The sequence below is a fragment of the Poecilia reticulata genome, linkage group LG3, assembly GCF_000633615.1.
Source record: "Poecilia reticulata strain Guanapo linkage group LG3, Guppy_female_1.0+MT, whole genome shotgun sequence".
In the NCBI taxonomy this organism is placed as follows: domain Eukaryota; kingdom Metazoa; phylum Chordata; class Actinopteri; order Cyprinodontiformes; family Poeciliidae; genus Poecilia; species Poecilia reticulata.
This window is the reverse complement of record NC_024333.1, coordinates 11,538,645-11,550,724: the sequence shown is the minus strand read 5'-3', so window position 1 is coordinate 11,550,724 and position 12,080 is coordinate 11,538,645. Positions and strand designations below refer to the sequence as shown.

Sequence of the window (12,080 nt, the reverse complement as noted above, 5' to 3'; positions counted from 1 at the left end):
CAAGGCTGTTGTTTCCTGTCATCTCCAAGAAATCTGCTTAGTTTCTTTTTGTTTGTTTTGTTTTTGTACTTGATTCATAAATATTTTTTTGAGCAGTGCAGATTAGATGTTGTTCAAGAGATAAGTCCATATACAACACGAAAGTGCCTCATGACAGAGTATAATACAAAACACTTCCTCTCTGCTACACAACTTTCTTGTGAGTCCAGAACGTTCTAACAATAACATACAATTAGTTTTTTTTTGTTTTTCTTTTGATGAAATGTCTGAATAATACTATATTGCATACAATGCATCGCTTTCTTTGATTAAATTATCATGGTTTTTAATAAAATGTGACAAGTCAAGCTGTGAATGCAAATAACTATTAACATGCAATTAGCCTTTATAAAGCTTCAAGACTTTTCTTGACATCATTCATGGATAAAGTCTGGCGATGAGCGTATGACTTCTGGTTGTCTTGTCACTATGCTGAGGTGGGTTACAAATCATGGCTTCCCTCCACTGCCTGCATCATGACCTTGCCGAAAGAAGAATCAGGTCAGGATTAACATTTGAAAAGACATGTCCTTCATCTAACGTGGTTGAATGTGGCTTACCATCTCATCAAACTTATGATTTTAATATTTCTTCTGTCATGTTGGTGTCTTTCCAATTAGGGTCAAAAAGTTATTTTTATGAATTAACTTACTGAAATACTGTACTGTTACATTTATCCTGCAATAAAATCAGACAAAATCACAGTCAACAACATAGTTTCCCTTATTCCTATTTCTTCTCTAAAATCAATCAAATTTTTACACAACACATGTCTGTTCTTTTTTTTCTGTTTTGTCTTAAAAACAAACAATAGATTTCATTAGACATATCAGAAGAGCAGTCTGCAGTTTTTTAACTATAATCTAACAGCATATTTCAGGCTGGAAGACCATGACAACCATGTTTTCTTGTTCAGTCAACAAATATTTATAACAAATCTGCTTTGTGTAAATCCAGAAGTTGCCAAACAGTGCAAACAGTGATGACAGTAAATAACACTGTACACAAGCTTCAAGACATAACTTTACCACTTGTGCAGAAAGTAGTAATAGTTGTTTTTCATCCTCAAGTGTGAGGTCATGAGTTGAACATTTTTTAAGGTCATTTATCCAGTGAAAAGATGTATAAAAGGTAGAACTTTGGAGATCTCACAAACTAGCTCTGATGCCAGGGTTTAAAAAGTACTTCCCAACAGTATTGTGACTGCCAAGCCATTAATTCAAAGACAATGTCTGTCATATCAATGCAAATGAATCATTTTGACAGTTTTTTTTTTTTTTCAAAACAGTAGCAGTTTTAGTTTTTTTAGCCAACTATTCTACAGAGCACATTTTTTGTAATTTTGTAGACACTTTTTGTCACAAATTCTTTTGTTTGTTTTATTTGTAAATGAACCGCCTACGATACTGAATAACATCTGTCTGGTGCTCTTGTTGCCACTTTGGCCAGGTTATCTCACAAAGTCCAAACGTTTTGTATCTCACTATTGCAGAATAACGTATTTGAAACAGTTGACTGAAAAAAAAATATTTGCATATTTAAAAAATCCTTATTATGGTCTGGCCATTGTCTTCTTATGTATTTCTCCCTTCAGTGCTCCATTCCATCAATTGAGTTAAAATTTTCCAATAGAATTTCTACCAGGCCAGTCAATAAAAAGACAAGTTATGAACTATGACTTCAATTTCTTACAATGTTTTAGGACTGTAGTCTACCTGTAATTTGGCAGTGGTTGAGGAGAAAGACCAAAACCACTTGCCGTCTACGCACGCAATTTCTGCTTCATAGCCCTGAAGCTGAATCACATTTTAGATGTCACAGACAAATGTTAGCAATGCTGAGTAAAATTTAAAAAGACATCAGTCCATGTCTCTAGTGAGCAATTGTTTCTCAATAGCTGAGGGTCCAGACCATCTGTATGAAGCAAAATGTAGAACGAGGGTCTGGTTTTTGGCCAAAGCAATGAATGGAAGAATTGAGCTCCCTTGCCTAACATAACTAAACTAGTCCTTAAGAAAACCATGCTGGACTTCCAAAACAATACACATTCTCTACATACATACTCATAAATACACTCATTTATGCTCATCAACATAAATTCATATTTGTAGATACACACATATTCAGACATACAGACTCTATGTCACACTTACATAATAACCTTGTGAACATAGACATACTCATGAATGCACACTCATAGACACACATGGATACACATAGATAAACATTCACACTCATATTCTTAACCTTGTATACACAGTCATACTCATAATTATACCCTCATTCATAATTATAGATATGTATACTCACACATACATTCATACTTATGTTGGTACATACACACACATCCTCATAGAGATGACCAATCCTCACAAAATGCAATGTCTTTTTCATGGTCATTTTAAACACAGATTAACAGAAATAAACCATCTGCTCAGTTAAGCTATTTAAGCTTTGATGCTCGAACAATAGTCCTGGTTGGTCCAACTCGACAATTGAACCACTGATTAAAATTCACTTGATACACACCAGTCAAGTCCATTTCCACATTTTCTATTATTATTATTATTATTATTATTATTATTACAATTACAGTATATAATCTTAACACTGGCAAACAAGAATGCAGAGGAAAAGAAAGCCTGAATGTGTCTTTCTAACCCTGGCTGAACTTGTATGAAACATCAGCCAGAAATGATCACAAAGTGTTCTTGCTGTTTTTTTTAAATCATGAAACGTGCTGCAGGCTTGTTGTCAGCTTTGTCAGTCATCACATATGCTGGAGTGCTGTTTTTGATGAAAGGCGTCTGGCAGGAAGAAAAACACAAAGAACAAAAAAATCTGTGAAGTTTCCAACTCTAGTGAAAAAAAAAGTAGTAAATGGACTGTTCTGAAGTTATAGGTCATGAAGTTGACAGAATACATCTTTTCAAAATCAAAACTATGGATTTTTAAGGTAATGTCAAAATTAAATTTGAAAACTAAACTTCAACAAAAATTTTTTGTTGAAGTAATATAAAAGTACCAGAATTGAATGGAAAGTTTATTCTCCGGTGCAGCAGCAAAGCAAGCAGGATATAAAAATATATATATATATAAAAAAAAACATTTCAATGCAAAATAAAGATTAAAAATACTGTACAGGGTAAAGTTTCAACGTAAATACCAGGCAAGCCAATTTGCAACTGAGCAGGTTAATTTGAAACAAATCTTTAACTTGTGCAGGGATGTATTTGACCATTAAAAAGACAACAAAATATTTACAAGTGACAATAAAAACTGTGCAACAGATACCAGCAGAAAAGTAATTTAAAATGAGTAAAAACTGTGCTAATAACAGTGCAAATATCAGGGGAATATAAACATTTAATAAGTCTCTTTGAAGCAGTGATAGTAATAAGTCGTGTAGCTGCTGGCAGGAAGGAGCTACAATAACACTTATTTGTGATCTTAGGACAAAAGTGGCTCTCAAAACTCTGCGGAGGCCTGTGAAAAGCCCAGGTTAGAACATAGACAATAACAAATATAGATTTTTTTATCGTCTGTGTTCTGCCATTAATTTCTGAATATGTGATGGATGAAAAATAAAGTTTAGGCATCATAATACTAGCAATTTTTTGACATTTGTTTATTTGCTAAAGCCATGGTTTGCAGAGAGGTTGCAATACATCGATATTTACTCACTGACCTAAGGACTCATGATAAAAGTAGGAGAAAAATCAACAGCACTGTACTATGACAAATAATATGGTAACCAGTAACTATCACATTTATTTTGGCAACAGTGCTTTGATTGAAGATTCTCCAAAATAAAAGATAATATAGAAACATGTGAGAGAGGCTGCCATTAGGATCCCAGCAACAGTATGAATCAACACTTGGTTCTGAACACGTGGCCCTACATAACACCATACCAGAGCCTCGCATATAACTGAGCAGACACCACTGAGTCACTCAGCCACATTTGACCCCAAAAACACAACACCAGAACAGATTCAACTCATCTGCTAAGCAGCTCCCCGCAGGTTGCCCATATCCAGGACTGACAGCACCCACCATGTTCCACCCATACATCACTCCAGCTGGAACATCAGCCGAAGAACAACCACCACCAATCTCAGGTCCATCTTCACCACCCAACCAATCAAAATGTCAGTGACTCTACATCCGAAAAGGGATGCACCCCCCCACAACTCAGGCTAAAACCTCGCTGTGGCACACCCAATCAGTAGCACCTACATTCCTAACCCCAACACAGCCGCGGACGCAGCAGGAAACAACACGGCCTGCTACCGACCAATTACCTGATCAACGCCACTGAGTTAGCATGAAGTGACATACAAGATCCAGGATGGATGAATTGATAAGAACTTAAGTAAACTGATCAATTTAAGGGCAAATTTACATATTTGATTTACTAAAAAAAATTGTTCTGTGACTCTTCATCAGGCCACGTCACACTCTTGATCTTAGTAAATTTTGGTGTTACTCTCACGACAACAATGCAGCCAAGCTCCAGTAGGATGAACAGGATGAATATTACATCCTGCGCATAATTTTTGAAAAAAAGTTCTGATTGATCACAGACCTCTACATCTATAAGTCTGATTTCTTTAATACTTTTTGTGCTTGATATCAGTTTTTTTTTCATTGTTCACAACCCTAACACTTCAAATACATCTGTGGCAAGATCCATCACAAATTAAATCAACCATTAGGAGTTGAGTATATCACACAAGCTGTACTGAAGCGACCCATGTTAATATTTGCAGCTTGGATCCTCAATGCTAATTTACATGCACTCAGAACCACTGAAATGTCAACACATCAGAATAAACTGGTGCTTTTCTTCCTATAGTAAAACCAACATACCAAACGTGATTTTTTTCATGGGTGTGGTAAAATGATACATTATGCTGTTTACCATGTGCTACCCAGAGTTGTTCAGCTCAGCTGTAATAGAAATGCTCTTTAAAATACCATACAAGGGATCAAGTCCACAGTCCACAGTTGTAGATGACTGCTGCGTGAGTTTGGCAGTAAAAAACGGCCTGTTTTTTCCTTTTCTTTTTTTTTTTTATATATATATATATATCTCACTGTTTATGGAGACACTGCTTCAACCATTTATCTTGAAGACATCAGGAGCATAATGGGGCATGCAAGTCATCTAAGGTTATTTTTTAGTATATTTTCTCTCCTGAACCAAAGTGGTGAGTTACTCGGTGCACAAGGCAGAGGAAAGCAGCTGGTCTGTTAGGGAAACGGCTGAAGACTAGCCTGAGGAGCTGCCTGGCAACTTCTTTGGTCCAGTTGGCAGAGTCTCATTAGAGTTTTCATAGGTCCCCTTAGTACTGAGTAAAAAAAAGGCTTAGAGTGATATCCTAAATTGTTTAAAGGCCATGAGAGGATTCTTTCACCAGTCAGCACATTAAAATATGCCGTTCTTTAAAGAAAAAAGAAAACAATGGTTCTTTCAGGAGATGTATTATTTGCTGTATTCCACTTCAGTTTTTGACAGTAGATGACTAACAGGTTGCGATGTCTGTACATTGCAGGGTGTGTAGCAGGTTAGCAGAGCAGTGGCAGCAATGCTGATGCTCCATCTGGGTCTGTATGCTACCTGCCAAGATCTGAGTGCACAACCACCGTAGTCAGGTGTGAAAAAGACAGAAAAACAGACTCGAGGCGCTGAAATATGCATCGGGTTGCTTTTACAGGTTTGTAGCACATGTAGAACAACATCTGAACTGCTGCCTGCGTATTGTGCTGGATGGCTCAGACATGCATGAAATTGACCATTGAAACAGGAAGCTGAGATGCTTTTTTTTTTTTGCACAATGCTTTTTCTGGCACTATATGGCTCCAACAACCAGCACATATGAATGCATTTTTTTGTCACCTCCATTACAAAGGTGTACGCTATTTTAGTCACAGTAAAGATATTTTCAAAAAACATGATGCCCCTGTGAAAGTACTGCCTGTGTTTGTTATCCCTTATTCTGAGCTCAAGCTAAGTTTTGATAGCAGATTATTTATGGAGAACAGATACCAGATTTTTAGATACCCTACACTGTATAAAAAGACATAACCTGTTGTTTCTTTCTGTCTGACTTGAAATCACATTTGTGTTTCCTGCTTTAGGTCGGTTGAAGCCTGGCAATTGCCTTCCTACGCAATTCTGCTCGATTCTCGTCTCCCCTCAGTGCGCTCTGTCAGGGGAGCTTCAGACGGAGCCGGAATCTTCAGGATGCAGTTCATGGCCTATCAGCGAACAGAAAGAGGAGTAGTGAACAGTGACGTCGAGTTTCTGCGCTGCTTTTGAATTGTAGACTTCCTGCAAATTACAACTGTGGAGCAAGTGAACAAAGTCATTCAGTCCATGTTGGGCCCGCTTCCAAATATTGAGCAATTAACTGCAACAAAGCTACAAATATAACACAAAATATTTCTGTATTTTTAAACATGCATAATGCACATTGAGTTTAAGCACAAATAAAATCATGTTTAATCACTACTATGAGGTATTCTTTTGATGGAAAGTTAGCAAAGGCCTAAATCTTCACCTCTATGTTGTGTGTTGCAGAACTTCAAGTTTCAAATGATTAAATCATATCATTATCATAACTGGTCCTCTCTATCCTGGAGCAGAGTGTTATCTAAAATCCAGGATGAGCCAGACAGCCACGCTGTGTTTTAGTTTTTTTGTTGATCTTGAAAGGATCACACATACTTTCATGACTTTGCAAATTGCAGTTTGAGTAAAATCAATGATAGGTGTAAAACACTGCTGTTCAACTGTTGACAGAATCTAAGAAACAGTGACAAAATGCCTGCTCTAGTCATCTGTTGACAGCTTCAGACTTGAAGTTTTATTTATATATTTATGCTTTATTGATTTTACAACATTACATGACACAATCAAATGCTGCAACCCCATGGGGCCGATTCGCCAGACCTGATGTAGCATTGCTGTTAGAAACTTCTCAGCTGTTCAATGCATTGCTAACAGCTTTGGTTACCTTTTTTTAACGTCTTATTAAAAATTAATTATGGATGTAGCAATTTCATTAATTTTGTATAGATTGTAAGGCATGCTCAATTATGGACTTTTTTATAGCTATAATTCATAAAGCTACTAATTGTTTTATAGAAAGGACTCTGTAAGGTGATACACATACAATTTAAACCAGGTATTTACATACACTGCATACAACACAATGCTGACTTGTCCAAGGTGTTCCCTGGACAAGACTCTTGTCTGCCTGTTAGAGATTAGTACTATCCCCACTGCTAGTACTTACTGGCCTATTCCTTCATAAAGTCAGTGTTTTTAGTTATTAAAATGTCACAAAAACAATATATTGACATTGATCAATATATAATTAAAATAACAGATGTTATGACATCGTAAGCGCTTCTTGTACATCACAAAAAAAAAAAAAAAAAAAAAAGAAATCAGTCAAGATACCAGGAAAAGATTTGAGGACCTACAAGAGTTTGGTTGAGCCTTGAATAAAATTGTCAGATGCATAAAAGTGCTACGTTCATTTGACATGAACACCATAAGAGCATGTAACCATTTAGTATTCTGGATGGAGATCTGTCAATCCCAGAACAAACACAAAATACCTTGTGAGGATTCTGATGAAAATAGTTAAGCAAAAATCCTCATGAAATGCGTAATTTATTAATTTGCCCTTAAAGACCTACCAGGAAGAAAGAAGCTGTTACTCCTAAAGAACCATAAAATGTCAACTTATAATTTCTCTTTAATTTTTGAAGAAATGTAATGTGGTCTGATTGAATCAAAACTGAAGGGTTTTGCCATAATGACCATTGTGACATTTAGAGAAAAAAAGAGCGGCACTTGAATTTGAGAACTCCTGAAAAGATTTGTCAAGTATGGAGCTGGCAGCATCACATTGTGGAGGTGTTTTACTGCTGGAGGGACAGGTGCACTTCACTGGAGAGTTGGCATCATAAACAAAAGAAGAATTAAAGGAACTAATGAAGCAACATCTCAAGATGTCAGGACAGACAATTGCTTAGGGTTTTTCAATTACCCTAAGCAATCCCAAATCGATTTCAGAAAAAGTCAGTGTTTGGGAGTGGCAATTACATAGTGATAATTGAAACTAAACCGGACATTATTTTGTCCCAAGTAAACTTCTGGAATGTGTAGAAAAATTAAATATATATTTTTTATTATAAATAAAAATGGTAATCCTAGCTGATCTAAAACAAACTTTTTGCTTGGCTAAAGTCATGCCAGACAGTACAAGAAAAAGTGTGTGTGCCTTTGTATATAGTGAACGTAAATAACACATTTTAATTTTATGGTCAAAACTATATTTTTACTATAGTAGCTGGAAGAGTTTGTAATGGAATAGAAACCAGTGCAGAGTGTATATCCGCTAACCAATTGCAACAGACATCAACCCTTCTGTAGTCTTCCTTTGCAAGGCTGTTAAAAATGGATTGTAAAAACAGAAGCGATGCAGGACAAAAATCATTCTGTGGAACCTGTTGCAGATTAAAGAACGGTGTCTCGAGACAAAAACTCAACTTTTGAACTCTAAATTGTTACTAAGTTAGAAAAGCACAGTTGAAGAACTACAAAGTTTTTACCAGAGTTAACGATTTAATTTCAGCACCATGTCAGCCCCCCAACATATTTCCCAAGAAGCGATGGGAAATTAAATTAAATATAAAGCATATTCGGTCCAAGCATGTTGGACCGAATATGCTTTATTGTTTGCAGTGGTCACATTTTGTGAAAAATTATAATTAATCACCAAGATTAAATGCAATAAAAACCTTGTTCTATAAAAAAGTAGTAACATATCTAAGAAGTTTATCTTCTGACCCCTTTCCTGTTTTTACAGCTGTCAGTTATAAAGTAAGTCATTGACCAACTGCAAAATATTGGATTTATTCAGGCATACAGTACATCTTTCTGTCAATCATACATCTACTGCCACAACAGCTGTGAACTTGCCCTCCAAGAGTCTTGGAGCTAATATAAAATATTCTGTAGGGAAGAACTCCTCCAGAACTCAGAAAGGAAATGTAAATCTTTTTTTATTGAAAGACAAAGGCACTCTTATTCACTCTCCCTCCACAACTTACAGATAAGATCAATAAGTCATTGAGTTCAAAAGAATTGTTAAGGAACTTTGAAGTTACAATTGCTGTTCTTTACCAATGGTTTTTTTTGCTTGCAGCTTAAAATCCATCAAGCTAACAAAAATGTTTCACTATAAAATAACTCTTAGTTCTTTATATGTACTAACCATCTACAGCCAGGCAGGTTTTTGGTTTCATCAGTAGCATCAAGTAACTAATTTTTACAGCGTCCAGACTTACATTAAGGTAGAATATCAAATGCATGGAAGATTGCTAAAATTACATTGGTCTTTGAAATTGTTGACAAAACTGAAAATTCTCAGTCAATAAGCTCATCTTTAGTCTCAAAAGTGGCAGAGAATTTGATTAATAAAATCAGAGCAACACAATAATTGTGCTATCCCTCTTCAAAAGTCAAAGTACCACATTAACATTTTACTTAAGTAAAAGTAAAACAGTCCTGGCTTTTAAAAATACTTAAGTATTAAAAGTAAAAGTACTCGCTGAATGCATTACTTAATCGCTAATATCATTAAGTGTGCCGATCGTATTTAATTTTAATACATCAGAAATGTGTTTATTCTCTGTAACAGTTTAGACTTAGATATGTGATTCTATGAATCATAATTTCAGGGTTGGAAACATTTTGTCTCCTGTCCTAACATAGCATGAACTTCATTAGTCACATTTATTTAGAAAGAAATCTAACTGAAAGGGGATGTAAAGAAGGTGCGGGCGGGGTGGAGGACATGCAACCAAGGAGCCATGTAGCAGAGTTGTAGTCAAGACCACCGAACCCGAGAGCAAGACCAGCGCCCCGCGCTAAATGACACAATAACATTAAGTTTACCTATCAAAATTGGTTTTCAGATTGATCTGAAAGATCCACATTCCCATAAAAACACCTAGATATTAAATACTAAGAGCTGAAATATATTTAACCAGTATCAATTAAAACTCACTTCATTCTGTTTTGCTTTCATCCTGTGCTACAATCCGCAGAGGTCTCCTGCTATTCCTAGAAAAATAACGCCCTGGATCGTTCCTGAATGTCATATCACTATATTGCAGACTTTGGTCACAGCGTTGTCCCATATATGCGACACCTCAGTCAACACCTCCACACAATAATTCAGCGCATGAGTGACAACGTTTTTTCATCAAATGCAACATGTGTCTCAGTACAGCTAGCTTTGCTAGCACAGATCTTACCTTTCTTTAAGCTTTCCTTCCAAGTGACGCTAAAAGTTGGACGAAGTCCCACCATCTGTGAAAGCGAAGCGCTGCTGATTTTACATGTCGCCATATCAATTTATGCAGCGCTATTATATTATAGACAAACATCTCCTCCCGCTCAGAGGAAACCACTGCGCATGTCTGGAGCTCCRMGTGCGAGTAAAGGTGGAGCCGATGGGTGAMAACAGACACTAAGTCACGTTATTGCTCGGATTTTACGGCGCCACCTTAAGACCCTGAACTTCACATTTTAACGGAAGAAAAGAGCAACGCGACTTGGATGTAACGAGTAACGCGACAGTTTTGTAAAAATGTAGTGAAGTAGAAAGTACAGATATTTACTGTAAAATGTAGTGGAGTAAAAGTAGAAAGTCCCCATTATTAAATCTACTTAAGTAAAGTACAGATACACGAAAACTGTACTTAATTACAGTAACGAAGTACTTGTACTTCGTTACTGTCCACCACTGGTCTGTTGCATAGGGTCTGTTTGCTTTGTGTAAAGTATTTTATATGAAACTGTTTTAAACATTTTATGCACTGTGTGGTTGATGAATGTAAATGTTAGGTTTTTAGTATTTGACTTGGGAAGAGGAATGAAATTTAAACATTGTGCTAATTAAACCATATTTACATTGGAGCTTTTTGGTGATGTGTTGAAAGATGTGTGCTGTGATAAGTAAATAAAAAAAAACATAAGAAATTGTAAATTATCTCTTAGTTAAAACTGCTCACAATTTTTTTTAATTTTTCCCAAATTTTTGACTTATCAAGAAACAGTTTTAATCATTTGTGTTAAGAAAACTGCTTCTTTTGAATAGGATATAAATATTCTGAAAATGATGGTTCTGTATTGTATGTTTCAGAAAACATCACTTGTTGAGTGTTAACAGAGATAAAATAATTTGCAGAGACAGCATGAAAATTAATGATCCACACATAAAAGTATGTAAAACAAATCTAAAGCATGAAAAGCCTTCAGGAATGCTAGTTCCTGATGCATTATAAATGGGTTTGTACCTGTAACCACAGGACTACAGGGTGTTATTGTTTAACATTTTACAAATACATCACAGGCTTCAGAGATGTAGGGACTAGCAGCTTGGCTCCGCATGATGACAACAAAAACCTCCCTCTAGCACCTCAGAAGCCAGCTAATTAAATTCCAGATTGTGTTTGTCTAATCTGTACAAAAAAGGTGAAAACAACAATTCTCTGTTTTTACGGGGTATGTTCAGGACTAATTCTTGACTATGACCCACAGTGGGAGCTTTTAAATTCCTGCCAGCAAAAATACCGGGAGTTTAAAGAAACCAAGAAAGAAAAAAAATCTGAAAGAAAACCTTCCTGCACTTTTCAATCACTTATTTATGTGCAAGAAGCAAACAATGCCCAGGACAATTTATTCTGAAAAGGAGAGACGTTTAAAATCAAAATAGATGATGTGGTAGTGCAATAAAATTTCATAAGTATATACGAGGGAAGCAAGGGTTTACAAATCAATCTGATTCAACATTTAACATCCTCAAAGTTCTGGACTCAGCACCACAGATCCTCTTGTTTCTGTGGAGTTTGCAGATGAGTGTGGTCAGTCTGAGATGAATATATGGATTTTGAGCTTTTTGCTGTTTTAATAGAGCCCACTGGGACCATATATAAACAGCACAAAATTGGGT

The 12,080-nt window shown here is 36.0% G+C and overlaps 1 long non-coding RNA gene across 1 annotated transcript; it reads right to left on the bottom strand.

Moving 5' to 3' along the window:
* Window positions 1-314: 314 nt before the first annotated feature.
* Window positions 315-10,168, bottom strand: LOC103461985 (uncharacterized). Its single transcript, XR_533246.1, has 4 exons — window positions 10,131-10,168; window positions 6,132-6,303; window positions 600-717; window positions 315-520 (listed from the first exon to the last, which is right to left on the bottom strand). It is a non-coding gene; the product is annotated as an uncharacterized LOC103461985 (long non-coding RNA).
* Between the last annotated feature and the right edge of the window lie 1,912 nt (window positions 10,169-12,080).